General features: G+C 53.6%; 1 long non-coding RNA gene across 1 annotated transcript in view; it reads right to left on the bottom strand.

Moving 5' to 3' along the window:
- Nucleotides 1-7,068: 7,068 nt before the first annotated feature.
- Nucleotides 7,069-27,195, bottom strand: part of LOC137226963 (uncharacterized) — a 22,744-nt gene continuing 2,617 nt past the window's right edge. The window contains exons 2-3 of the long non-coding RNA XR_010944628.1: nt 27,169-27,195; nt 7,069-7,699 (exon numbers count right to left, since the gene is read on the bottom strand). The exon at nt 27,169-27,195 is cut by the window's right edge and continues 133 nt beyond it. This is a non-coding gene — a long non-coding RNA (uncharacterized lncRNA). The remainder of the gene's footprint in view (nt 7,700-27,168) is intronic.

Here is a 27,195-nt window from a genome sequence, read left to right as displayed (position 1 = left end):
CCAGTGTGTAAAGAGTGAACCATGTGTCTGGAAACTGATGGATTCGAGGGAGGAGGGGAGGGAGGGAAGGGCACCAGGACGACCTTGATTGGGTACCGCCTATGTGCCAGGGGCTTGGTGTGCAGCGTCTCTCTGGATCCTCACAATAATGCTGTGGGGTGGATATCAACTTTATACCCATCTGACAGCTAAGGAAACAGCTCAGAGAGGCTAAGGAACTTGCCTTAGGTCACACAGCTAGGGAAAGATGGTCTACTGCAAAGGCTCACTGGCGGGCTGACCCTGGCACTCCCCAACAACTTCCCTCCATCCCCCGGGAGGGAGGTTGCCTGTCCTGGTCCAACTGTGTCCTGGCACGGAGCCTGGCACGTAGTAGGAGCTCAATACATGAATGGAGAGTGATCTGCAAACCCAGATTCAGGGACGCTGCGCCTTGTGGGGGGGTGTTTGCGTGTGTGCGTGTGCTCACACGAGTCTCCTTGTCCCCTGCCCCCTCCCTCTAGGCTGGGCTGGTGACCTGAGGGTCACACCAGGCCTCACAGTTCCATCCTATGCCCGCAGTGACAACCCAGATCCTCCGTTCTCCACCAGCGTTCACTTTAATTGCCCGAAAATTGGCGATAGATACAAGGAAAATAATGAGGCCTAATTATGTTAATTAAATGGCTAATTCATTAATTAACGCACTCACATCTTTGGCTTGGAGAGCCCCTCACAGTGGCCATGGGGTTGGTTCAGTTCCAGCAGGGACGGGAGGCCCTGTCTGGGGCCGGGAGTCTGTTGGCCTCTTACATGGGGGCCGCAGTTTCTGGGCTGCTGTGAGCCCCCTTCAGCTGCCCGTCCTCGGACACCCCTCTCTGCCCTCCTGCCTGCAGTATATGAGACCCTGGGAAGCGGGTGATGAGCAGATCTGGACAAGCGGGGTCTGCATCCCCAGGAGCTTTCTGATGACTTCCGGGTGACCTCGCAGCCGGCAGGAGGCAGCGTGGATGGCAAGAGGCCCCACAGAGAGACGGAGAGGGCAGGTTTGTCCAGTGGGGCTCAGGCACTCTAAGTCCACACACACAAGGACATGTTACCCCAAATGGTCCAGGAGGCCCTTCTGTCCTTGGAGGGACCCCTCTGGATCAGAGCCGGGTAGCAGAGCCCTGCTGGCCGTGTGCAGCTTGGCCACTGGTTTACTTGACCATCCTTCACAGGGTAGACAAGGTCCTCATGGTGCCCCTGCCTGGGCCACTGGCACCTCAGCTCTCACCTCCCATCACCTGTTCTCTGCCTCTGGTCCCATCTTTGGGTCTGGACCCCTCATGTGCTCTCCCAGCACCCTGTCCTATGTCGTTAGAGGCCTTGGTGCAGTTTGTGATGATACGATCCCTCTCCTTCCCTCTCTCCGAAGTCACAATCTGTACCATATTATCACTAAAATCATCTCTTTTCTTGTTTGTTTCTGTCATCAGACAGGGCTGCACTTCTGGGTCCCCCACCTGGGCTTGTGAAGTAGGGATGCATTTCACAGCCACAAACTCAGGTGACCAAAGACATCACTTGAAGCCACATGGAAAAGAGGTTAAGGATGGGGTCTTGACATTAAACCCTGGTTTCACCCCTTCCAGGCTGTGTGACCTTAAGCAAGTGTCTTAACCTCTCTGGGTTATGACCTAGGCATTCCCTTGGAAAATGGAGATGGTGAGTGCTCCTTTCTCACAGGGGGCTGTGGGCTTTTAAATGAGATACTGTGTGCAGAGCTCATAGACTGGGCCAGGTAGAGGCAGTGCTTAATGAGCGTCAGCAACTTTGATTTCTTTATTTTCCCTAATACTTTCGTTTTGAACCGCAAGACCCCATTTTCCTGATGCCAAAAATGTAATCCAGGCAGAGTTGGCCAAATTGGGGATTTCTCACTTCAGTTGAACAATTCGTCACGTTAATGCTTTTGTTTGTCCTCTGCCCTCTTCTTGGAGTTGGTGCTAAGCTCCAGAGCTTACACAAAGCCCTCGCCTGCCTGGCTCCTCCTGGTTTCTCCTTGTGTCGTTGTCTCTCCTGGGCTCCCCTCCCAGCATGTGAGTCATATTGGAGGAGACTGCGGCAAAGGGAAAAATCCTGTGCCCCATACACATCTATCAGCATACCCCCCATATTTAATTTAATTTATTTATTTATTTAATTTTTTTTTAAGAAGATGTTGGGGGTAGGAGTTAATTAATTAATTAATTAATTTTTACTGTGTTGGGTCTTCATTTCTGTGCGAGGGCTTTCTCTAGTTGTGGCAAGGGGGGGCCACTCTTCATCGCAGTGTGCGGGCCTCTCACTATCGTGGCCTCCCTTGTTGCGGAGCACAGGCTTCAGACGCGCAGGCTCAGTAGTTGTGGCTCACGGGCCTAGTTGCTCCGCGGCATATGGGATCCTCCCAGACCAGGGCTCGAACCCGTGTCCCCTGCATTAGCAGGCAGATTCTCAACCACTGTGCCACCAGGGAAGCCCCGCCCCCCACCATATTTTAAATCAAGTGGAAAAGATTCATACAAACTCCATCATCAAAGACCATGACTAGGGACTTCCCTGGTGGTCCAGTGGTTAAGACTTTGCCTTCCAATGCAGGGGGTGCGTGTTTGATCCCTGGTCATCCCTGGTTGGGGAGCTAAGATCCTACATGCCTTGTGGCCAAAAAACGAAACATAAAACAGAAGCAATGTTGTAACAAATTCAATAAAGGCTTAAAAAAAAAAAGAAACGAAGACCATGGCTTTATGTAAAAGCCACGTAGCCCGCTCTGTTTGCACACCATTGCCAAGCGTCACACACCTGCCCTGCGGGGGCCCCAGGCTGGTTAGAATCAACCCCTCCCAGCGCGCAATAACACAAGTTCTTAAAACAAAGGGATAACAGCCAGTCTTTATTTCAAAGTTGGTATTTTGTTGGTCATGGGTTTTCTGTATTCATTCTGAGTTTTAAGAATACTATTTCTGGGACTTCCCTGGTGGTCCGGTGGTTAAGACTCTGCGCTTCCACTGCAGGAGGCCAGGGTTCGATCCCTGGTCGGGGACCTAAGTTCCCACATGCCGCACGGTGCAGCCACAAAATGAAAAAAAAATACTATTTCTGTTGATCATTGAGTTTTTGGCGCCCCCTTAAATTTTGCATCCGTGGCAAGTCCCTCTCTTACCTTACCCCAGGCCCTGACTCCAAGCCTTTTCCTGAGCACGCAGGGCATGGCTACTCCTCCCAGGGCACTCACTCTGCCCTGATGTGACCTCCTCTGGCTTCCTGTTCTCACAAGAGGCTGCTGAGAGTGGGCATCCTGGGTGGGACCTGGGAGGAGCAGGGCTTCTCTGCTTTGGGACCCATCAGCCACTTTACTTTGCTTAGGCATCTTCTTAGAGAAAAGTGGGCTGGGGAAGCAGAGGGTGAAACCAACCAGCCTCTCTGGTCTTTCCCTGGAGATGGGGGGAGTGGAGGATTAAGATGGGGGGCTGCAGGGTGAGGAGAAAAGTTTCCTCCTTCTCTCACATGCCTTTCCCATCTACGCTGCTGATTCCCTGCACCACGGTTTGCTACCAAAGCTGGGACTGTGGCATCTTGGTTCTTCAGGTTCTTAAAGTCATGTAGGGCCCTCCTGGCTGGGTGCCCTGATGTGGGACAGGGAATGTGAGCGTGAGCCCCTTCCCCTGTGACGTCCTGCCCCTCCAGGTACCCAGCGCACCTGGCTGGATGCTCCTGAAACTGGCCTAGAGGCATGGAGACAGAGCAGCGACTGGACTGAAAACTCCCCAAGGTCCTCGGGGTCCGCTGACCACCAGCCAGGGCCCCCAAACTGCCACCTCCAGGTTGGGAGAGGGAGGCTCCTGTGGAGAGGCGCCGAGAGCCCAGCCGGTGCTGGGTTGAATTCAACACTGTTTCCCAGGGAGAGGGAATCGATTGCTTTATTGCTGAGACTTAATTTGAGGGAAGTGAAACTAAAGCTTCATAAGAAATATGATTATTATAGAATGCGTAAGCCCCTGCCTGGGGGGCCTGAGCCCTGCTTGTCTCACCCCCGTCTGGGGCAGCAGGAGCCACAATCTCACTGTCTAACTGGAATGGATTTTTCAAAAGTACAGTAAAAGCAGCCACCTGGATGGGGGGCACTTGTCTCTTGGAGCCGACTCTGGGGAGATGTGATGAATGCGGGGGTTCTGTGAGCTCTCATCTCCTGACCTCTGGCCCCCCAGTGGATGATAATAGTAATGACAATGATAACAATATTAATATGAGCAGCTGAGTGTTTAGTGAGCATTTACTATGCACCAGGCATTGTTTCACTGAATCCTCGCATTGACTCTTTGTGAAAATGTATCATTCAGCGATTACCACAAAGTTGCTGCGTAACAAACGACCCCAAAACTCAGTCGCTTAAAAACAGCAGTCATTTATTCTCACAGATCAGAGGCTGACTTGGGAGTTAGCTGGTCTTGTCTGGGCTCGGCTGGGGCAAGTAGCTCTGCTCCACATGCTCCGTCCTCTTCCTGGGACCAGCTCCCAGCCTGCGCTTATTCTTCTCGTGGATGGCAGAGCCACAGAGCAACTGGAAATGCCCAAGGCCTTTTGAGGTCTTGGCCCCAGAGTGGCTTCCCTCTCTCCTCCCTCCTCCTGTTGCCAAAGCAAGTCACGTGGGGCCAAGCTCAAAGTCACAGGTGGAGAACAGTGTCCTGCCTCTTTAGCGAGAGTCACTACCGAGTTGGAGCCAATAATGCACTCTGCCACAGGTACCACTCTTGTTATCCCCATTTGACAGATGAGGAAGATGAGGGCCAGAGAGAGAAAGTTGCTCCCCAGGGTCACACAGCCCTGGGAGCTGGGATTCAGAGCTCAGCCTGTGTCTGAGGCCTCAGCGATCCCTTTCTCATTACCCAATTCAGTGCCCGAGCTCACGCTGACCGGGGCAGTTCATCAGGACCCAGACTGTTGTGACTCCAGACATGTGGCCTGGGCCCGCCAGCTGAGGGTCCCACTGTCCCTGGTGTACCCCCCATTCACTTCAATTCCTACCAGAATAAGAGTGGGCTCTGGGAAAGGGGTAGATCGCTCCTCGGGGCCAAACACCTCCTCGTATAATTTTTGCTTTGCCCTATGAGAGGACACCTGGCTTCCCCAGCTGGTGAGGGTGGAGTCAGGATTTGAACCCCGCTCCGGACGCAGAGCCTCCCTGGTACCGTGGCCCCAAAGTGAGCACAGAGGTTCACTCTTAGCTCAGCCCTCCACTGGTGGCAGTGCCCAGGGCTCTCACTGACCTTGCCCTGAACACATGGGAGCTGACAGATACAGAAGCAAGAGATGCCTGGGTTTCCTTCCTCCCAGCCTCTTCTGGGGGCCTCAGCTGCAGAATATCTGTTTTACCCTCAGGTCCCCGACCCCTCCCCTGGGGCTCCCTGGGACAGCGGAACGCATGCCTGGGAACCCGTGGCTGCGTGGTCCTCAGGGACCCACGGACTCTCATCACCTGACTCTTTTTAAGCTTTTATTATTTCTCGATTACCCAAGTAATACATGTTCATTGCAGGAAAATTAGAAAATACAGAAAAGCATAAAGAAAAAAAAATCAAGTGTAACCAGTTTAGAGACATCTCTACTCATTAGGGGTATAAACATGAAATGGTTTTATTTTTCCAGTAACTGCCACCACTCTGTTCTCTCTGAACCTCCTCTCCCTGCCTGCTGGGTGGCGAGTCCATAAACGACATCTCAGTCCCATTCCATAACTTTCCACTCTGGGTTATTAAGACTGGCTCATGCTGGTACCCAAGACTTGGTCCCGTGTTGTTTCAAACTCCAAGACCACTTTGTGTTCGAGGCCTGTCCTCTCCCCGACCACTGGGGTCGGCAGTGGGCTCTTCCCAAGCCCCCCACTCTCACAGCGTCTGGCCCCCATGTTGGCCTGGGGAGGCGGGACTCACATAGCCTTTTGTAGGGTTCTATCTGCTGATGTAACTTGTCCGTGGGTGGATGGCCATCCACAAGGTTCTCCCTGGGGAGGGAGGGGACCCTCCTGTCCTGCCCCCCAGGCCTTGCTGGTCCCCTTCCCCCTTCCCCGCGATTTAGCCACATCTTGAGGCCGGCCCCCAGCTGTGGCCTCCTGCTGTGTGGCTCCCTGCAACTGGTGGCCCTCAAACTTGTCTTCCCTGGTGACATTCAGCTATGGGGCTGTGGGCACCTGCTGCAGCCAGGCATGGAGCCTGGGGGCCTGGGCACTCAGAAGGTGGTCCTAGTGACCCCGGCATCTTAGCCAGTGAGCCGTTTGCCTGGGCTCCATGGGCACAGGGACAGGCCAGTGCAGTGGCCAAGTGCTGGGCTGGAAAAGCCAGTTTCCTCTCCTTGCAGGCACCTGGGCTGGAAGAAAGATTCCCTTGGACTTTGGGAGGAAAAAGCCAAACTCCCCACATCCACGTGGAGGAGAGCGGAGGGAATGGGTGCTCCCCTCTCTCATCTGCTCTTATCTACGTCTCGGGGAGGGGCTGGGGGGCAAGCTGAAATGGGTTCCATCTCTGGGGTGATCACCCAGCATGTGAGTGGGGGGCCTCCTCTGTCTCCAGGACCTTCTCTTGGTCCCTGGGGTGAACCATTGGCAGTTAACGTTCATCCCATGTCCCCCTTCCCACTCCAGGCTGACTGTGTCAGTGATGGGCTCCTGGACCCAAGAGATAGAGATGGGTTCTCTGTGCCCTCCAGTCCAGATAGGTTCATGGTTTCACGCCCAGCTTGGGAACTCTGGGTCTTTAGGGTGGGCTCCCAGATTTGCATAAGTACTCTCCAGCTGTAGAGAGAAGGACTTGGAGACAGTCCCCATTTTATGCGATGAGGAAACTGAGGCTCTAGGGGCTGGAGTGATGTGCCCAAGGTCACAAGGCTGATGAGTGGTCTTTCAGTTGTTTCTTGGACATTGCCTCACATCTCCCCATGCTGTCACCCCCCTATCTCCATGCCCACTGCTAAACTGACACCAGGACAAATTCTTGTTGAATCAAAGAATAAATTAATGAATGAAAGCAAGGATTACATTTCCAGCACTAGAAAGTTTTATTTTAGGGCTGTTTCTGGATTTTGGAGAACTGACAAATGGGTCACGAATATTCCCATTTGCCAGATGGGGAAATGGAGGCCGAGGTCCCCTGGAGAGGATACAGTCCCTCCGGGTATCTGAGTTGGGGATGCATCCAGTGCAGTTCCTGCCTGCATCTCGGCAGTGGCTTTTGAGTCAGAGTAAGGAAGCAGCTGGCTCGCCGGACGGCTCTTTCCTCTTTTTTTCCTTCCTCTTCTCTCTGTCCCCATCCCGAAGGTAAAAAGTTCATGCAGGCGGCCGTCCGTTGCAGGCTGTCAGGCGGCCATGTAATCTCTCTGTGCTTTTATTACTTAAAATCGGTGCGATGTCCAGGCTGGGGAATTTTCCAAGGTGTTTGAGGCTGCCATGGGCCCCATTTATATTGTGCCTGAATTTCCTTCCCAGTCTCCTTGAGACAAGTGACTAGCAGGTCCCGCCGTGAAGGCCGTATCAGTCATTTGCCAGTGGGAGCCGGGCCGTGAATTTTCAGGGGACGGCGCGGCAGAGAGCGAGGGCCGGGGTGCGGGGCGACAGTAAACATGTCCCGGGAGTGTGTCTCCCATCACTCACCGTCAGATAGCAGATGTAGGCACACACGCGGCCCCTATCTCTAACTCTCGGCCTGACCTGTGGGAGAGATAGAGGTGACATTCAAGGGAGTCTGTCTGCAGGGGAACTTGGATGAGAAGTTTATGGCAGGTCGGGTTTCCCTGAGGGTGGCGTGGCGCCTGTTCCCAGGGGCTGCCTGGAAAATAGCGACCTCTGGTTAATGTACACATTCGTTTATAGTTTCACTCCATAAAAATTTATTATCGAGCATTGGCTGTGTGAAGAGGGTGTGCGTTTGGATTTCTGGAAAGATGCAAAATGAGGATCTTTATTTTATGGGGGCAAAGGGGTCCCAGAGACAGGCTGCTGTTGTCCCCACTCTGTGGTCCCTTGTCGCCTTGCTCCAGATTGAGTCCCATGCCAGCTCACCCTGTTGCCCTGTCTGGGGCCAAGAGGCTCACTGAGGGTGCTGGGAGAGGAGATCATGCCCAGGAGAGGGACTGCTCTCCTCCCTGGGGGTGGGGTCTCTTCCCCAGGACGGCTGCTCAGTGCCAGCCTCTGCTCAGGGCACTTACTCGCCCAGTCTCATCAAACCCTACAACAACCCTGTGACGTGGGGACCATTATCACCCCGTTTTACAAATGAGGTTAAGAAAACTTCCAAGGTCATCCAGTGAGTTGAAGCTAGAACTTAGACTTCAACCCTGCTCAGTGGGCCCCTAAAGGCCCCCGAGAGGAGGATTCTGGCTGTTGCCTGCAGTCTGGGGTGGGGGTCTGAGAACCTGAGAGCCTCCTGTGCACGTGTGTCCCATCCACCTGCCACTGAGATCCAGGTGTGGCGTCTCACTGACCCCCCAGCCCACTCCTCCATCCAGCCCGTGGTAAGGGGATACTCTAGCAGAGGACAGAGACTGGGGACAGAAACGGGTCCTCAGCACTTAGGAGGAGAGCAGCGAGAGGAGAAGGTGTCTAGGGCAGTGGGGAGGCTGGGGTGAGGTGGGGGAAGGCGGGCGTTTAGACAGACCCGGAGGTGGGAGACACTTTGTCTTTGAGTCTTCATGTCTTTTCCTCTCTTATCTGTCTCCACGGTCTTGGGCGAATGGCTTCACCCCACTGAGCCTCAGTTCTTCACCTGTGAAGTGGGGATTATGGTTCCGGTTGCTGTAGGATCTGAGAGCAGGGCGACCAACTTGTCCTGGTTCTCCCGAGATGTTGCTCAATTTAGCACCCAAAGTCCCCCATCTTGCAAATCCCTCAGTCCCCAGCAGGCTGCGACAGCGGTCTCTCTACGGGAGAGAGTGGCCCGAGCCTCCAGGCGCCCAGCAAACAGCAGTCTCGGTAAACACGCACCCCTGCCCTGAATTCATATTTCTTGTGGGCCTTCTTGGTTCCTCTGCTCTCTGTTCATTTGTTTCCGCCCTGTTTGCTCTAAGTTCACCCCATGGTTCTCTGACTGCCCCCTTATGTCCTAGTTTCCGTCGCAACCTCCTCCTCATGTCACTCGGAGGTTCTTCCTCTTCCTCTCTCTGTCTCTCCGTCTCTCTCTGCCTCATTCCAGCCCCCTCCCTGCCCTATACACCCCATTTCTCCCTTCTCTGCCCTCTTCCTAGTTTTCAGGGACCCCTCTTGGGCCCCAGTCTCTGTCCTGTGGCAGAGCACCCACCCCTTACCGTGGGCTGGAGGGTCAGATGGAGGCCCCCATGCTCCCTTCACAGTGACCCTGAGATCCTGACCGAGACCCCGAGACTGGGCGGAGGGTCCTGAGAGCAGGTTCTGGGTCAGCAAGAGGGATGGGACCAGAGGGATGGGACCAGAGGGATGGGACCACCAGCAAGAGGGATGGGACCACCGCCTCCTCCCCAGGCCTGGGCCGCTCACCGGGCACGGCCTCCCCGGCAGCATCCCTCAGCCTGTCTGTGCTCAGACAAGGACTGACTCTTTCAAAGATAATTTACTGGCGGATACCTCATTGCACATGGTAATAGCTCGTGCTTAAATAATAATAAGCTTGATTGCCATGCAGTCGTTAAACTTTTCCCATTCAGTTTAACTGACCATTTTGTGTGTGGTTTGGAGGAAGGGGGGAGAGAGCGCGGTCATTATCCCAGGCCTGAAACGGGAGTTAATCTCTAATGAAGGTATAATTTTATTCCAATGATTTTACATTTAATTAACTAAAGCTACAAGTAATTTGAAATTATATGGTGATGGGGCCTCACTTTGGGGATCACAGAGGGCAGAGAAGGGGAGCTGAAGGTGGGAGGAACAGAGGGGCAGGGGTGGCCAGGGAGCAGGGCTGGGTGGGGAAGAGGGACAAAGGGAAGGGGACCCTGTGTCAAGTAGTGGCTGTTGAGGCCAGTTATCTCTTGAATCCTCATCTCGACCCTTTGTGGCAGGAAGCACTGTTGTTTCCACTTTGCAGATGGGGAAAGGAAGGCGCGGAGAAACGAAGGAGTAGACGGCTGTACTTTGGTCTTTCTTCCCCTCCCCTCCCTGTTCTGGAAGCAGCACCTCCATCTACATGGCTTCTCCTCCCCCAACTCCATCCTATGGGGCTGCCATGTTGTTCCATGGTCTTGACCCCAAGCACCATTGGGTTGGGCCAATGACTTCCTTTCCTGGGATTTTTGAACTGGGGCATGAGAGACAGAGACCGTTGATGGCTGAAGGATAAGAGTTGCTTTTCTTTCTTATCTAATTTAACTTGCATTCCGTTTGGGGCACACATCTGAAGTGGACAGCTGGCTGAAATCCTACTCATGTCACATCCATGTCACCATCATCCAGAACAAGCTCCGTAGCAGGCTCCCTCATTCCTCTTTCTAGTCAATACCTCCCCACAGACTATCACCATTGACCAGTTTTGCTCTTTTTGGACTTTGTGCAAGAATCAAATAGCATGTGTTCTACATCTGGCTCCTTTTGTCCAATATTATGCTTAGAAAATTATCCAAGTTGTCGCATGTTGCGGTAGTTTGTCCCTTTCCATTGCTGTGTAGGAGTCCATTGTGTGAACTGGCCATAATTTGCTAATTCATTCTCTTTTTCGTAGACATTTGTGCTGTCTCCAGATTGGGGCTATCATGAACCCTGCTGTCGTGATCCTTCTTGTGCCTGTTTTCTGGAGGGCTACTCATTCTCTTGCGTATATGCCAGGAGTGGAATTCCTTGGTTCTGTCCGTCTCTCTCTCTCTAGCTTTAGTAGATGCTGCCACACTGCTTCCCAAAGTGGCCCTACTGCTCTCTGCTCCTCTCAGCAGTCTCGGAGAGTTCAAGTTTCTCTACATTGTGACACTTACCATTGCCAGTTCTTTTAATTTTAGCCATCTGGGCAGGGGCGGCATGTATCACTTTGAATTTTCCTGGTGACTAATGATATCAGTGACGTTAACAGCTTTTCTAGGCCTTCTCATCTTTGGATACCCTTTTCTGTGAAGGGCCCGTTCAAGGCTTCTGGCCATTAAAAAAAAATGGGTTGTCTGCTCTTTTCTTATTGCTTTCTAGGGGTTCTTTATATATTCTGCCTTTTTACTCTCTTAAAGGTGCCTTGATGACCAGGAGCTCTTAATTTTAATGAAGTTAAAAGGTAGAACTCTAAATGTAGAACTCGAAGGCTAATTGTCAGCCATATTTTCTACTCTGGACAAAAGCCAGACTCCAGCGAACGAAGAGAGTGAAATCCCTGTTCTGAGAGAGATGAAGAAAGAGTCCTGCCGCCCTCCTCACCTGCGGCCCAGCTGCCCCTGGTCCTGGCTCTGTCCCTCCCCACCTGCGGCCTGGGTATTGCACATCGCCTCCTGCAGTGCCATGATGTCCTTGACTGCAGCATCCTTCTGATAAAATCCCCCTTTAACTTAAGCTCATTCAACCTGAATCTTCTTTTTGTGCAACCCAGTGATCCCCATTTCACAGAGGAGGAAACTGAGGCTCAGGGAGATGTTGTGATTTGCTCCAGGTCCCACGCTGCTTAGTCTGGGGTTGAATTCAGGCCCCAGCTCACTATGAGGGTGACTCAGGAGACCCTGGAGAAGGGCTTTGGGGACGCGGCAGAGAGATGTCAGGGTTTGTGATGAGAAGGTGGAGTGACTGAGCCTTGGGGACTGAGGGGTGGGTCAGAGGGAAGAAGGTCTGGGTCAGGGACATGTTCTGGGATAGAGGCAGCCGGTGGTGGGGGGGACGGGGGTGCTCCTGATGAGATACTGGCTGGGAGAAGCCTGGGCAGGGCTGGGGTGAGGGTCCAGCAGGTGTGACCCTGCTCAGTTTCCAGGTGAACCTCATCCTGGCCTTGATGCTGGCCTAGACCCTGACCGTCATTATGTCCATCCCCCTACCTCTGGAGTCTGTCCAAGGGAGGAGGGCGGGAGGGTGACCTGAGCTGGGAGAGAGTTCCCGAGACTGAAGTCTCCGGGTCCTGAGGGGAGGGGCCGAGGCAGGGTGGGGTGTTTGTGAGGGGTCGCCTGGGGTGGCCTGGCCTTCCAGCCTCCTTGGCAGGGTGCCTGCGTGCACAAGGATGGACAAGACCATGTTCCTGAGCTCTACAGAGCCTCGTCCAGATTGTGGCTGAAGGCTGAGTGGGGCCTGGAGTGAATAAACACCCCTTCAGGTGTAATTAAGTGCAATGAGGCCCCGTAGACTGAGCCACAGCCCCCCCCCGGGACAGCTGGGCCTCGGATTACACACGCACACCTGCAAGTTCATAGCGGCATGCACAGAGACATACAGAGACACAGACATGGAGATCTGAACCCTCAGAATCATCCAGAAAGTCATACAGAAGTGAACAGGTGCCCGCACTTCATGAGAAGCAGCTAACCTTCGCTCACTCAGCGCTCTGATGCTGCGCGGGCTGTCACTGAATCCCCAGAACCCCCTGGGAGGGGGGTATTATGATTAGTATCTGCATTTTAGAAAACTGATGCTCAGAGACTCAGACCAGGCCTCTGAGATTCTAAAGTCTGAATCTCAGCTGCTACTTCCATCACATGTCACATACCCGGAAATGGAGAGAAGCAGATAGGGGTACCCAGAATCCCAGGTACCTGCACAGAAAGGGAGATGCAGTGGCAGGGCCACGGGCAGATAACACAAGTCACCAGCCTTACACAGGCAGACAAGACGCGTGGACACCCACGTGGAGGGGCACTGGGAGGCCCCAGGAAGACCCCACAGCCCTCCGCATGAGAGGCCCTGGGGTGGCTGCCTCTGACTTTCCAGACTCTGGGTTTCTTCCAGCATCATCCATGTCCCTGCCTGCCTGTGACCCTGACCAGGCCTCAGAGCTCCCTTGTCTCCATGGCCACCTGAGGTCAGGAGGGCAGGAGTCTGGCCTACATCCTTCTAACTCCCGACCCAGGTGGTACCACCCCGTTTGAATGCTGGAAACTGGTGTCAGTGCTGCAGGCCAGCTTGGCCTTGGGTCTCCACCGGGGACTGCGGACTTTCCCTGCGGTCCCCATCTCTACCCCTAGTACACTCTACCCCACACTTCCAGAAAACTTCCCAAAACTTCGAGGCCTTTGGGGCTGACAGGTCTCCCCCAGCCCAGAGTCTTAGCTGTCAGCGTGGGCAAGTGTCTTCTCAGATATCGCTGGTTGAAAGCAGGGTGCGCAGGTGAGTGGTATTTAGGGGCGCCCCCTCCTGCCTTCCCTCTGCTCATGTAGTCACACTCCATTCACTTGCCTGCCTCCTCCACTCCCTCCTGTCCCAGGCTCCGGGGGCCGCGGGAGAGAGAGCTCTTCTGGCTTCCCGTTGCCTCCTTGGGGAGATGAGCAAACAGCCAGGCCTTCAGGGCTTCTGGTCCTCAGCCCTGGGCTGCTCCACAGAACCACCGCCCCGGCCCTGGCCAGTCAATCTGATCATCTGATCGGTTGAACGGGGTGGGGGTGGGGTCTCTGTTGGTGGGGCTGGCTTTGGTCTGTGTTAGCACCTCCCCAGTGGGTCAGGAAGGCTTCTCTGAGGAGGTGACCTTTAGCCAAGCCCTGGAGAGAGGGAGGAATAAGCAAGAGAGGCTTAGGGGCAGACTCTGCCAGGAAGGAAGGACCAGCCTCAAAGTCCCGAGGTGGGGACGATCTTGAAGACCAGGTCGGAGCAAGGCAGGACCAGCTCAGGCTGGGAGCCAGGATTTGGTTCAGAGTGAAAGGGAAAGTTGCTGGAGGTTTTTTTGTGTTTTTTTTAAAAACCATTTTATTGAGATCTGATTGACTTATAGAAAGTTGTACACATTTAAAGTATACAACTCAGTAGGTTTGGGGGATGAGTATCCATCCCTGAAAGCATCACCACAATCAGGGTCAAAAGCATACCCATCACCTCCCAGAACTTCCTCCCACCGTCTTTATTATTATTATTATTATTTGCATGTGTGTGTGGTAAGAACACTTAACATAAGATCTACCCTCTTCGCAAAGTTTAAGTATACAGTAGTATCATTAGCTGTAGGCACTGTGCTGTAGAGACAGAACTTATTCATAACTGAAACTGTGCCCTGTGACCATCCACTCCACTGCCCCCTGACCCCACCCCCTGGCAACCACCATCCTACTCTCTGCTTCCATGAGTTTGACTATGTTAGATTCCACGTATAAGTGAGCTCATATAGTATTTGTCCTTCTGTGCTGGCTGAGGGGTTTAAGCAGGGAAATAAGGGGTTCAGTGGGCACAGGGAAGGGATTCAGAGATGGTGCAGTTTCCTCAAGGACAGGACCTGTCTGTCTGGTTCACTCTCTACCCCAAGTGCCTGGAACAGAGCTGGCCCAGACTACAGGTGTTTAGTAACAGTTTGTTGAATGAAAAATGACTGCTTGTCCGCAGTTGGCATTAGGTGGTCACAGGGCCCCACCTAAGTAGGGGTGTGAATCCCAGACACACCCAGGAAGGCAGGTCCACGTAGGGTGATAAGAAGAGAACACCTGGGGCCGCAGGCTTGTGAGGCAGGCAGATGTCAGGGAGCACCTGAGGCCCGGGCAGGGGATGGTTCATGCCACCTTGTCCAGCGTGGAGGCCCAGCAGTTTGGGGGCCAGTGGAAGCCATTCAGCCGGGGTTCAGACAGAGCCAAGTTCCTTGTGAAGTCACGCCCGCTGTTCACCCAGGGCTGAGGTGCCCAGAACTGCTTACAGCATACATTTCTGTGTGGCTCGTCACTCAGTGTGTTTTCAGGCAAAGCCCAAGGGTCCCGGGCTGACCAGAGCAGGGTCCCCGACAGGACACGGGTCAGAGGTGTGAGTGGCTGAGGTCAGGGTTTGATTGCTGACTAGGAAGGAGCCAGAAATTTGGTTTCATTTCATTTTCCAGCTCCAAATAATTGAGATTGGCTTCCTGGGGGTATGTATTGAGAAGGGTTCCAAGGCCACATGTAGGCTCAGTGGGAAGGAATGCTGTGATCCATTAGTGATGCCTGCCATGGCTATGGGTGCAGGCAATGGTAGAACGTGTTGTATATTTATTTCCTTGATAAGGTAGGTTCAGAAACTGGGTGCTGCACTGAGGTCAGGAGCCAGGTAGAAACAGAAGTCTGGAACCAGCAAGTGGCTGAGGTCAGGAATTAGCTAAAGATTAAAGTTGGGTACCAGATTGTGGAATGATGTCAGGAGCCAGAGAACTGCCAAAGTCAGAAGAAGATGGTGATTGATGTCAAAAGTCAGCAGTGGGGTGGTGTCCTGGGGCCCCATCTAGGCTCTGGGAGCAGAGTGTTCTGATATTTGGCATGTCTGCGATGACACGTGCAGGGAATTGTTGTCATGCAGGCCACTGATCTGACATCCCTCAGCCTGGACTACTCACCGTCTCTCTTTCACCTGGTCACTTCACCTGGTGCCCTATTTTTTTTTTTTATAAGAGCTTTTTAGGTATATAATTCACACACCAAACAATTCCCCTACTTAAAGTATAAAATTCAACGTTTTTGAGTATATTCAAAGGGTTATATGACAGTTACCACAATCAATTTTAGAAGATTTTCATTACCTCAAAAACAAACTCTGTGCCTATTAGCCCCGCTAACCCCCTCAGCCCTTGGCAACCACTAATTTACTTTCTGTCTCCACGGATTGACTTTTGAACATTTCACGTAAATGGAATCATATAATATGTGGCCTTCTGCCACTGGGTTTTTTCACTCAGTATAATGTTTTCAAGGTTCCTCCATGTTGTCACATGTATCAGAACTTCATTCCTTTTTACTGTTGGATAATATTCCATTACCTGGATATATCATATTTTGTTTATCCACTCATCAGGTTGATGGACATTTGGATTTGTCCACTTTTTGGTTGTTATGAATGGATATGCTGTGAACACTCATGCACAGACTTTTGTGTGTGGACATGTGTTTTCCTTTCTCTGCGGCATATACTTAGGAGTATAATTGCTGGGTCGTATGGTAATCCCGTGTTTAACCATTTGAGGAACTGCCAGAGGCTGCACCATTTTGCATCCCCATCAACAGGGTATGAGGGCTCCAGTTTTTCCACAACCTCGCCAATACTTGTTATTATCTCTCTTTTTGATTGTAGCCTGTGTGGGTGTGAAGTTGCATCTCATTGTGGTTTTGATTTGCATTTCCCTAATGGTGAAAAAGGTGGAGCATTTTTTCATGTGCTTATTGGCCATTTGTATATTTTCTCTGGAGAAATGGCTACTCAGCTTTTTTGTCCAGTTTAAAGGTGGGTTATTTGCCTTTGTATTGTTGAATTGTAAGGGTTCTTTATTCTGGATATTAGACCCTTATCAGATACAGGGTTTGCAAATATTTTTTCTCATTCTGAGGTTGCCTTTCACTTTCTTGATAGTATATTTTGAAGCCCAAAAGTTATTTCTTCCTCCCTCCCTCCCTCTCTTCCTTCATTCCTTCTTCTCTTTTTCTTTCTTTCTTCCTTCTAGTTTCCTTGCCACTACAGCTACCACCAGGGGTGTCAACCAGCACCCATAATTCCAGGAAGCAAACAGACGCCTTTTCGCACAGCCTGTGCTAGCTACTGTATCACTATGACCAATGGAGAGAAAAGCTATTGATATTAACCACATTGCTCTAAGGAAGTTGCTAGAAACATCCTGTTGATCATGGTCCTAGAGCAGAAACTACTCAGAAACCACCTCTCAAAGGTTGTCCTTAAAATATGATGTCTTCCTTATCTATTTTAAATTTGGTTACTCTGCTTTCGGTGTCATATCTAAGAAGCCATTGCCTGATCCAAGATTTACACCTATGTTTTTCTTCTAAGAGTTTTACAGTCTTAACTCTTCTGTTTAGGTGTTTGACCCATTTTGAATTAATTTTTGCATATGATGTGAGATAGGGGTCCACTTTCATTCTTTTGCACGTGGATATCCACACTGTCAGCACCATTTATGGAAAAGAATATTCTTCCCCCATTGAGTTGTGTTGGTACCATTGTTGAATACCAATTAACTTTAAATGTGAGGTCCTTTTTTTCTTGACTCTCAATTCTATTCCATTGATTGTATGTCTAACCGCACACTAGTACCATACAGTGTTGATTCCTGTAACTTTGTCATGTGTTGAAATCAGAAAGTGTGAGTCCTTCAACTTGGTTCTTCTTTTTCAAGATTGTTTTGACTATACTTTCTCCCTTGCATTTCCACACGAATTTTAGGATCTACTTGCCCATTCTGCCAGAATGGCAGCTGGAATTTTGTTAAAGATTGCATTTAATATGTAGATCAATTTGGAGGATATTGCCATTTTAATAATATTGTCTTTCAGTCCATGAACATAGGCTATCTTTTCATTTATTTATGTCTTCTTTAATTTCGTTAAAAAATGTTTTATAATTTTCAGAGTATTACACTTCTTTTGTTCAATTTACTGCTAAGTATTTTATTCTTTTTGATGCTATTGTAAATGCAATTTTCTTAATTTCGTTTTTTGTTTGTTCATTGCTAATGTATAGAAATACAGTTGATTTCTGTATATTGATCTTATATCTTGCAACCTTGCTCAACTTTTTATTAGCCCTAATAGTTTCTTTGTGGATTCCTTAAAATTATCTATATGCTACATCATATCATCTACATATAGAGAGAGTTTTATTTCTTTCTTTCCAATATGGATGCTTTTTATTTCTTGCCTGATTGCTCTGGCTAGAACTTCCGATACAGTGTTGAATAAAGTAGGGAGAGAAGACATTCTTATCTTGTTCCTGATTTTAGGGGGATGGGGAGGGGTGCTGGGTGGCTGTTGGGGAGCCTGTGAGGGGAGCAGGTTTAGGGGAAAGGGAAAGAGGACCGGAGGGATGGCCAAGGAAGGCCATGAGGCAGCTGGCAGCAGGTCAGGATTTGGAAGATGGCAGCTCCTGGGTGGTAACTGCACCCTGGGAGAGGATCCGCTGCCCAGGACAGTGTGTGCTCTGGGGAAGGACTGCCTGGGGGAACGATGTGTCCTGCCCTCCCCATCCATGACTTTTCTCTTCAAGCCAGAGCCTCTCTCCTCCTCCAGGAGGGCAGCTCTGTGAGGTCTATGAGGCTACCAGATCATCCTCCCAGTGGGGGGTCAGGGCATGAGAAAGATCTGTTTGCTGGGATTGGGGAGGAGACTGGTGGAGCCAGAGGTGGTGGATGCAGGGGGGTGGGGGACAGTGCTCAGAACTGGACATTCATGCATTCATTTGTTCAACAAACATGGATTCAGCCTCTACTCTGTGCCACCTTGATCTAGGTTCAAAACAGGGAGGGTGACGGACAATGACAATAGACACAAGGAATAAGTATATTACACAGTTCCTTGGGGATTCCTTAAGGATGGTAGAAATGCCCTATTCCTAAAGATGGCAGCCAGCCCCTCCCTGGCGGTCCCTCCTCCATTCTCCTACCCTTTTCCTGCCACTCTTTCCCCATCACCCCTCTTCCTCCCTTCTTCTTGGGAAATCACCCCTCTGCCCCCTGCAGTGCCCATCCTCTGGGTGCCCAGTGAGAAGGCACAAGGATGGCCACTTGGTTGGTACATAGGCTCATTCTGTCCCTGGATGGGCACAGTGCTGATGGCGTGCTGAGCACAGGCCATCTCTGTTGCCATGATGCAGGGGCTGCTCCCTTTGTGCCCCACTTTTTGCCACGCACAGTCACCTGAGGGACTTTCAAGGGCTTAGAAAGGCCCTGCCCTGCACTGAGGACTCCCCAGGGCACGGGGGTGGGGACAGGAGCAGCGGTATCCAGGTAACTCACCTACGGTGCGGGGAGAGGCAGGTGGGGCTGGGCTCTTCCCTACAAGTTGCCTTCCACGTGCGAGGAATGCACACGCATGCACGCTCCTTCAGGGGCCTGCAGGCCTCTGGATTTGTGCATGAGTGTGTGTGTGCCTGCGTGTACGTGTACATCCATCTGCAAGTGCACGTGTGTACACAGGTTCACAGTGTGTGCATGAATTATGTGTGCGTGCTGGTTCGTGGGTGCGCAGGCCTCTGAATTTGCGTACATGTGTCTGCGTGTGCATGTGTGTGCGTGCCTGTCCATGCCTGCAAGAGGATGCGTGTTTTTTACCTGTGCCTGCACCATGCATACCTGTTTGTCTTGTACGTGGCTGTTCACCCGTGTACACGTGAGTCAGCACACATGTGGCAGAGACACATGAGTCAAGTCTGAAACCTTAGGATGTTCTGGGTCAGATTTTCCCTGGTAACAAGTGTGCCTGAGGTGGCAGATTAGGGAGTAAAGTGTGGGGAGAAGCCGGACCACAAAGGATTCTGTGCGTGTGTAGGTGTGTGTGTGCACTTGTATGGCCAGAGGACAGGGTGTGTGTCCCACTCTGTTGTAATTGAGCTTTTGCAATACTCTGGTCCCTGCCCTCTGCCCCTGGCACCCGCTATGGCAACAGCAGCCAACTAGGCAAGCCTTCCACCCTGAGGAAGGCGGGGGGGACACCTCACCCCTCCTGCCTCCATCTCGAGGGTACCCTGGTTTTCAGCTGTGACTCCTCGCAGTGGCTTCCTCCTCTTCTTCACCTCACCCCCCAAGCCCAGTCTGGGGAGGGGTGCAGCGGCAGATGTGTATGCTGAGCAGTGGGGAGGGAGGGGATGTAGGACACATCGGGCAGGGCGGTGACAGCTGTCGGGACTTGAGAAAAGCCAGAGGGTGTCCCCTGCGGAGCAGTGTCTGAGAGGCGTGAGGGGCTGGGGACCCCTTTTGGGCTGGAGTTTTGGGTGGGAGGGGCTGGTGAGGAGGGGGACAGTTAGCGCGGGGGGTGGGAGGGGAGAGCGGGGAGGCCTGGGTAGCAGGAGCCACAAGGCCCGGTGCACCGTGAGACTTGTGTTCGCGCACCTGTTCCTCACAGCTGCCTCCAATTAACAGATGAGGCAAGTCAGGCACGTGGGGCTTCACCCAGCTGGTCAGCCCAGACCAGAACTGCAAGGCCACAGAGCCAGGGCTGGGCCACCCCAGCTGAGGGGGAAGGATTTTCCCCATGCTCAGAGGTGAGGTCCTGGCCTGGCAGGCTGGGGTGAGGGCGGGGTTGCCCCTTCAAAGCAGGGGTGGTGCCCAGAGGCAGAGCAGCAGAGGCTCTGGCTGGGAGGGGACTTGACCTGCCCGGGTAGCGATGGACATCCACACAGGGGCCAGTGGGAGGGACCTGAGTGGACGGGCTTCCAAGCCCATACGAGACACCCTCTGGGGACGCCCAGAAAGACCTGGGGTGTCTTTGGGGGTTGGTGAGATTCTGCAACGTGCAGGTGGGGCAGGGAGCCAGCAAGAATCTTGTACTCTTGCTCCTGTGGACTCATTTATGTACGCAAGCAGGGGTGCTGGGGCACTTGGGGTTCCTCTCTGAAGCCGGAGGGCAGTGTTTAAACTGCCAAGGCAGGCTGCAGTCAGCGCAGGGCCCTGAGGAGCTTGGCGCGGGGTCCAAATTCCAGCTCTGCCTCCCCCACCTTGGCCAGGTGTGACTCACTCCCCCCAGGCTCGATTTCCACATCTGTAAAATGGGGCTAATAATACCGTCTCCCCTATAGGACTGTTTTGAAGCCTTAATGAGATAATTGGCTCAAAGTGCTCATCAGCACAGGGCCTGCCCTGTGAGGATGGACAAGCCTGGGGCCCCTGTCGAGTGGACACTTCTCGCTTCACACCAACCTCTAGGCCAGAGGTGTCACCCGGTACTTATCTTTCAGGGCACAGACCCCCATGGCATTTCTGGTGATTTTATGAATCTGGGAGATCAGCTCCTCTAAAAAGAAACTCGTCCTCCCTGGCCCGGGAAGGGACAGGGTGCCAGGGCCAGCTGCATGCTGAGGAGGCCACGAGCAATGCTTTATGGGGCCTGTAAAAGCTGCCGGCCCCGCTCCTGGACTTAATGAGATGAGCAGGGCCCTGGCAGCTCCAATAACTGGCGACTCCAGCTGAGCCCAGCTCATCCGACAGGGGGCAGGGACAGGCCTCATCTCTGCCTGAGACCCGGGCAGGTCTGGTGAGGGCTGCAGAGGAGGGGGCAAGGAGGCTCACTCCCCACATGCCTGGGCGCAGGAGGGCTGGACGCAGACCCCAGACCCTCCCTGCTCAGGTAGGGCAGCGTGAGGCAGAATCAGACAGACCAGGGCCCATGGGCTCTTGGACGAGCTGCTTCCAGTCCTGGTTTTCTCATCTGTGTAGCAGGGATCAGAATCCACACCTGCAGGTTGTCCTGAGGTTCGAGAAGAAGAATGAGAAAGAGAGCCTGGTGCCCAGAGCGAGGGCCTCAGTGGAGCCCTGATGGCTCAGATCCCCAGGGCGGCCCCCGCTTGGTCCCTCAGCCGAGGCTCATTTGGGCTGTGGGCCTCACCTCCCCCAGATGGGCTGGGCCCAGGGTGCCGGAGTGGGGGGACCAGCAGAGGCTGCGCTGCTCGTGTCCTAAAGAGCAGAGAGGAATGTGGGGGGTGGGGACGGCAGACAGTGGCCAGGGCCGTGCCCCGGGCCACGCTCAAGCCACTCTCAGACCACGTGCTCACCACCTGGGTGGGCTGGGGGGTCACCACTCTGGGGACCTCTCTGTCGGGCTGGTCGGTCAGGGCAGGACGCGGTCCTTCCCTCATCTGCTCAGCCACGCTCATCCGCCTGTCCAGGGGCCTCCTTCAGCAGACGTCCCTTAGCACTTCCTCAGGGACAGCACCTTACATTCCGTGTTTTTTCCAGTCTTTACGACAACCTGTACGGAACAGTTGATCTACCTTTTTCACAGATGGGGAAACTGAGGTCAGAGGGGCCAAGCCCCTTGACTTTGAGTTGATGCAGAACTCCACCCCATGGGGCTCCAGAGCCTTTTCAGGGCCCCTGTGTCCTTGGTGCCCCCTGCAGGTTGGGGATGGAATAGTAAGGGAAGTGGGGGGACTCCCCAAGCATTAGGCATCTGCCTTGCTGGCTCTGTCATCCATGTAACTCAACGTGCCTCAGCTTCCCTGCCCAGCACTCCGGGTCTCCATGGGGGCCAGATTCTGCTCTAAATCTGACTCTTAATTTCTGCCCATTCTCTGTGCCTCTCTGTGCCTCTCTGTGCCCCGCTCCTCCCCGACAGAAGCCTCGGCTGGCTGTACCCTCGGGCCCAGTAAGGTGATGAGAGCTATGGGAGAGCCTGGGCTCAGATCCTCTTAGCCACGTGATCTTGGGCAAGTCCCCTTTCCCCTCTGGCCTTTGTTTTCTAAACAGAGAGGCCAAGTGAGGGTGTCCATGACGGGAAGCTATGGGGCCTGGGGTGGAGGCGAGCACGTAAAGGACCCTCCCCCCCAGCCTCCTCCCCCGCTCTCCCCACCTCGTGGTTTCAGCTGCTCCTTCGCCACTAACTTTCTCTAAGTCTTTTTAAATCAAAGTCTGAACTGTCATCAGACCAATGCATCGCCTTAAGATGGTGGACGAGACCCCACCTTTTGGGGGCTGGCTCTCCTCTCTCCTGCTCCCCCAGCTCTGCTTCTGAGGCGACAGTCCCTCACTTCCCACAGGGTGTGTGGGAGGATCTAGTGAGATGCAGAAAAGCCCCTATCACAGGGCCTGGCATATAGTAGGCCCTCAGCCCAGGGGAGTTCTCTTGCTGTGACCCTGGCCCAGGCTCCCCCCCGCAGGGGGCCCCCAGCTTTGGGTGGGGCTGCCGTTCCTGGGGGAGGGGTGGGCTCCATGATTCCACAGCAGCCTATCTGCCAGGCAGCTAGATCTGCCCTCTGGTGGGATCTGCTTAGGAACCTGGCTGATCCTTTCTTTGTCCTTTTCTTTGTGGGGACATGGCCTCAGGGGATATCTGTGTGTGCCTTTGGGGAGGCAGCAGTGGGGACAGCTAGTTTCGGGGCCCTCCCCAAGTGGCTTGAAGCTCCCCTGCCCTCTCCCAGGGCCCCGGTCGCTCACCCCCAGCCATCTGATCTCCCCCAGAAGGGACACGGACAATCTAGGACACACCTAGTAGGACTGAAGACCTCCTGTGAGCTCAGTGGTTAGAGCTCAGCTTCTGGTGCCGGGTTGGCCTGGGTTCAAATCCCAGCACCTGTTTCCAAGCTGTGTGATCTTGGGCAACTTGTTTAAGCTCTCTGTGCCTCACACATTTGAAATTTGCTCCTCACTGATGAGGCAAGTGCCCCACTGTCCCCACCCAGCACGCAAGGAAATGGCGCTCTGAGGGCCTGATTCCAGAGGCCTCTGTTTGCCTGCTCCACCCTGGCGTCCTAACAAGAGGCCAGAGGGTCCTGTGAGGGAAGGGGTCTCTTACCTGCTGGGAGGTACACCAGGCAGGGCCATGGCAGGGCGGGGGTCCAGTCTGGCCGTCCCTCAAAGACCTGGTGAGCCCTGGCCTCACCAGAGACCCAACTGGATGAGAACTCCAATTAAAGGTAATTCCCCTTTTTCCTACCTTGAAATTCCTATTGATTTCCTCCCTAAATAGAAATTCCCATTGATTCCTTGTCTGTTCAGATTAGTGTCCTTGGCTGTGGCCTTCGGTGCATAATATCCCCCCGCTTCCACCCAGGCGCAAATAACTCTCCCCAAGGTGACCCTGCCACCACCTCTGGGCTGGGGCCTGTAGCTCCCCAGCTGGGGTGGGGGACAGTGGGTGCGCAGAGGACCTGGGCAGGGCTCTGGCCTCCCTCGGACAGCCCATCACCCTACTTCTGCCCTAAATGGGGTGAGGAGGGGCATACAGATGGAGACGTCACTAGACTTGGACTTGGAACCACCTTGTCGGACCTGCCTCTGCCTACGAACCGTTAGTCCATTGCTCCATGGAGACCCACAGAGGCCTCAGTGCCAGGAAGCAGCCTCCCACGTGGTCCAGCTAGGCAGCCCTCCCCTCCCCCAGGCTCCTCTGCTCGTACTGGCTCACAAGAGCTGGTCGTTAAATTTTCAGCTTTGGGAGCTGGTTGATGTCACACTGGTAGCTTGAAATCAGCCATGGCGGGAGAGCTTATACCATGTAAACTGGCAAATGCTACAACTCAGGGCCTCTCTCCTCTCCCCTAACCCAGTTGTAAAAGAGAGCCAATTGTTAAGCTTTACCAGCACACCACTGCCCCAAGCTCTGTCGCCTGCCTCTCACTCCCATCCAGGAGCACTGGGTGGCTTTAGCTCTCTGAACACAGCGGTCTCTTTCACAGCTCCCTGCCTTTGCCCGTGCTGTTCCCTCTGCCTGGAATGTCCTCCCCATCCTTTCCTCCATGGTGGAATTCTTGATGACTCAGCTCAATTTCCTTCCCCGTCGTGTCCCTCCCCATGCCCTGGGTTGGGCATGGGGGTTCAACAATAAAGAAGACAGGCAGGTCCCTGTCCTTATGGAGCTTACAGTTGGGGGCCCGGCCTCAGAGCCAGCTGGGTCACCCAGGAGCTGGGTGGGCTTGGACAGGCCACCCGTGCTCCTGCAGCCTTCAGTGACCTCTCTGTGGGTCAGAACAATCCAAATTGTGGCCTCGGGAGCAGGACTGAGCCTGGTATGGGCTGGCGTCAGCTGGCTGAATGCCCTCATCCCCATGAGGAGGTACTGATGCTGTCCTCATTTTGCCAGGAGGAAGGTGAGGCAAGGAGAGACAAAGGAACATTCCTGACTCAGGTCACCCTGCTAGTAAGGGGAGGGGAGCTGGGATTTGAGCCTGCCATGTACCCACCACGTCGGCAGGGATGAAGCCCACCCTGTGTGCAGGCGGGCAGCCAGTTCTCCTCTGGCTCGCACGGCCCGTCTGGGTTAGAACGCCTAGGTCCAGCATCCCTCTCCCACCAGTCTGGGACTTACTCCAGGTGGGGGTCTGGGTCTGATTCTCCTTTGTCCCCAGTGTCCAGCCCAGGGCCTGGTACCGGGGTAGCAGGAGGAAGAATCTGAGAAGTGGCTTCTGATAGGGTGAGCAGCGGGCACACGGGGCCTCCCCACACCCAGCCCCCCAGGTCTGCAGTGGAGGGAGGAGGGGGGAGGAGGTGTCAGTCGGCTCACCCCCCCACCCCCCTCTTAATCCTATCTGGGTGGACTCTGCCTCATGCAGTAACTACCACCTACCTCTGTTTCCCTACTTGGCTCCTTCCACTAGAAATGGAACCTGGAACTGACCCCAGCTTATACTGGCTGGAGGTAAAAGGAAAGGAAAGAGAGATTGCTGGTAACAAAGAACGTTTCCTGCCTGCCTGCCTAATGTGTGTTTGCATTTTGACGTTTGAGGTTTCCCCATTAGCCCTGTCATGTGAGGACTGTTGAACCCACGAGGTCCGCCTGGACCATCAGGCCAGGGAACTGGCATGGCCAAGGTCATGTGGAGAGTAATTTCCTGGGCTGGGCTTTGAGTCAGGCCTGCCCGACACTGGCCTCTGCACTACCAGCATCCTGTAATGGCAAAGGCAAAAGCCCTGGGGTCCCCGAGACCCGAGTTCAAAACCCAGCGCTGCTTCCTGTAGACCCGCTGTGTGATTGAGGCAGGTGACATCGCTTCTCTGGGCCTCCGTGTCCTCAGATCCCTCCCGGGCTGGGGCCAGAATCCAGTGAGATCCAGCTGTGAGCCCCTTAGTGCTGCACACTGCCCATCATACGGGCGGGATGGCTGTGCTTAACCGCTTTGCTGGTACCATCCAGACCCTGGCTGGTCCCTCCAACCACTGAGTTCTGGCCATAAATGGGCTGACCTCCTAGAAGCCCGGACCTTCAGGTCTCACCCGCTCCCACCACGTGGTCCAGCCTCACACTTGGACCCTCTCAGCCCTGGGCAGACCTCTGCCCAGACCAACTGTGACCTAAGAAGGTTCTAAGTTGGACTCTCTGTTGGAGCAGTCCCCTGGTCCCTCCCATTGTTCTACTGATGGCTCAGGATTCCAGGGCCTCCTCCCTGTGGGACTTCGAGCCTCAGTTCTCTCTCTGTTAAATGGGAATGATAGTACCCACCGGGCTCACACTCATGGCCTGGGGAAGGCGGTGCGGGTGGGACCCGAGGAGCAGGTCCTTGGGGCAAGGTATCTTAATGACTATATTAAGAGCTGATGTTTGTGGAGCCTCGAGGCTTTTCCATGCATGGTTTCACCATATCCTCTGGCAACCCTATGAGGCTGCTCCTGTTAATATCCACAGACACAGTTGCTAAGGGGCAGGGGTGGGGATTGGTGACTGGACGTTCTACCCCAGAGCCCCTGCTCTCACCACTACACACACCTCCCCCAAAGCTTCCCCTGTCTTCCCGGAAAACCCAATTCTCTATCTGACGTGCAGACATTTTTGTGATGCGTATAACCTGATTATTTCCTGATTAGTCACTCACCACCGCTAATTCACTCTTTCCACTGATCCCAGCTCCTCCGGAAGGGTGCTTCCCCCTCCCGCTGTAGCGGCCACCCTGATGCTGATGGGCACCTCTGAGAGTGGCCTGCAGGGATCTGGCTGAACTTGCTGTGGTTCAGCTGGCCACAGGAGCGCAGGTCGTGTGGGCAGCAGAGGCCATGGCACGTGCGGGCCTGGTGTGGGGGGCATCCTCATTTTACTTGGTAAGCTATTGACCCATCTGGCAGCGTCAAGGGAACCGCCCCCAAGTAGTCATCCATTCTCTCAAAAGATAGTGATGAAGCACCTACAGGGGGCCAGGCCTCACCCAGTGCGTTGCCCTAAGGAAAGGCCGCGTGTCTAAAGATTTGTGCGTGTGTCTGTATACAGAGTTTACTTATAGCCGTTCACTCATTGACTCATTCGTGGAGCACGTACTATGTGCGCTGAACTAGATAGACAGGTCCCTGCCGTCACAGAGCATCTCTTCAGGTAGGGCAGACAGACAATAAACAAACACCTCGGCCGGTCAATTCAGAAAGTCTCCAGGGCCACGGGCAAGTGACTGGGGAATCAGGGATGGCTCCTTTGAGAGGTGTCCTTTGAGCTGAGGAGTCTGCACTGCGAAAGATTTGGGGGGAAAGCATTCTAGGAGGAGGGAACAGCTAGTGCAAAGGCCCTGAGGTGGGAATGAACTTGGTTGAATTCAAGGACAGAAAGGTCAGTGGCTGGAGGGTGAGGGCCCCATTTGTGGGAACAAAGCAGAAGTTCAGGTGCAGCTGCTAAGACTGTGCATTCTGGAGTTAGGCCTTAAGGGTTTATGGGCTCAGAAGAGGCTGGCGTCCAGTGAGCCTGGGTCAGACTTACCGTTCAGCTGCACCCGCCGGAATCGCC

The sequence above is a fragment of the Pseudorca crassidens genome, chromosome 7, assembly GCF_039906515.1.
Source record: "Pseudorca crassidens isolate mPseCra1 chromosome 7, mPseCra1.hap1, whole genome shotgun sequence".
NCBI classification, from domain to species: Eukaryota; Metazoa; Chordata; class Mammalia; order Artiodactyla; family Delphinidae; genus Pseudorca; species Pseudorca crassidens.
Note: the sequence above shows the minus strand (reverse complement) of the source record. Positions and strands in the feature narration are given on the sequence as shown.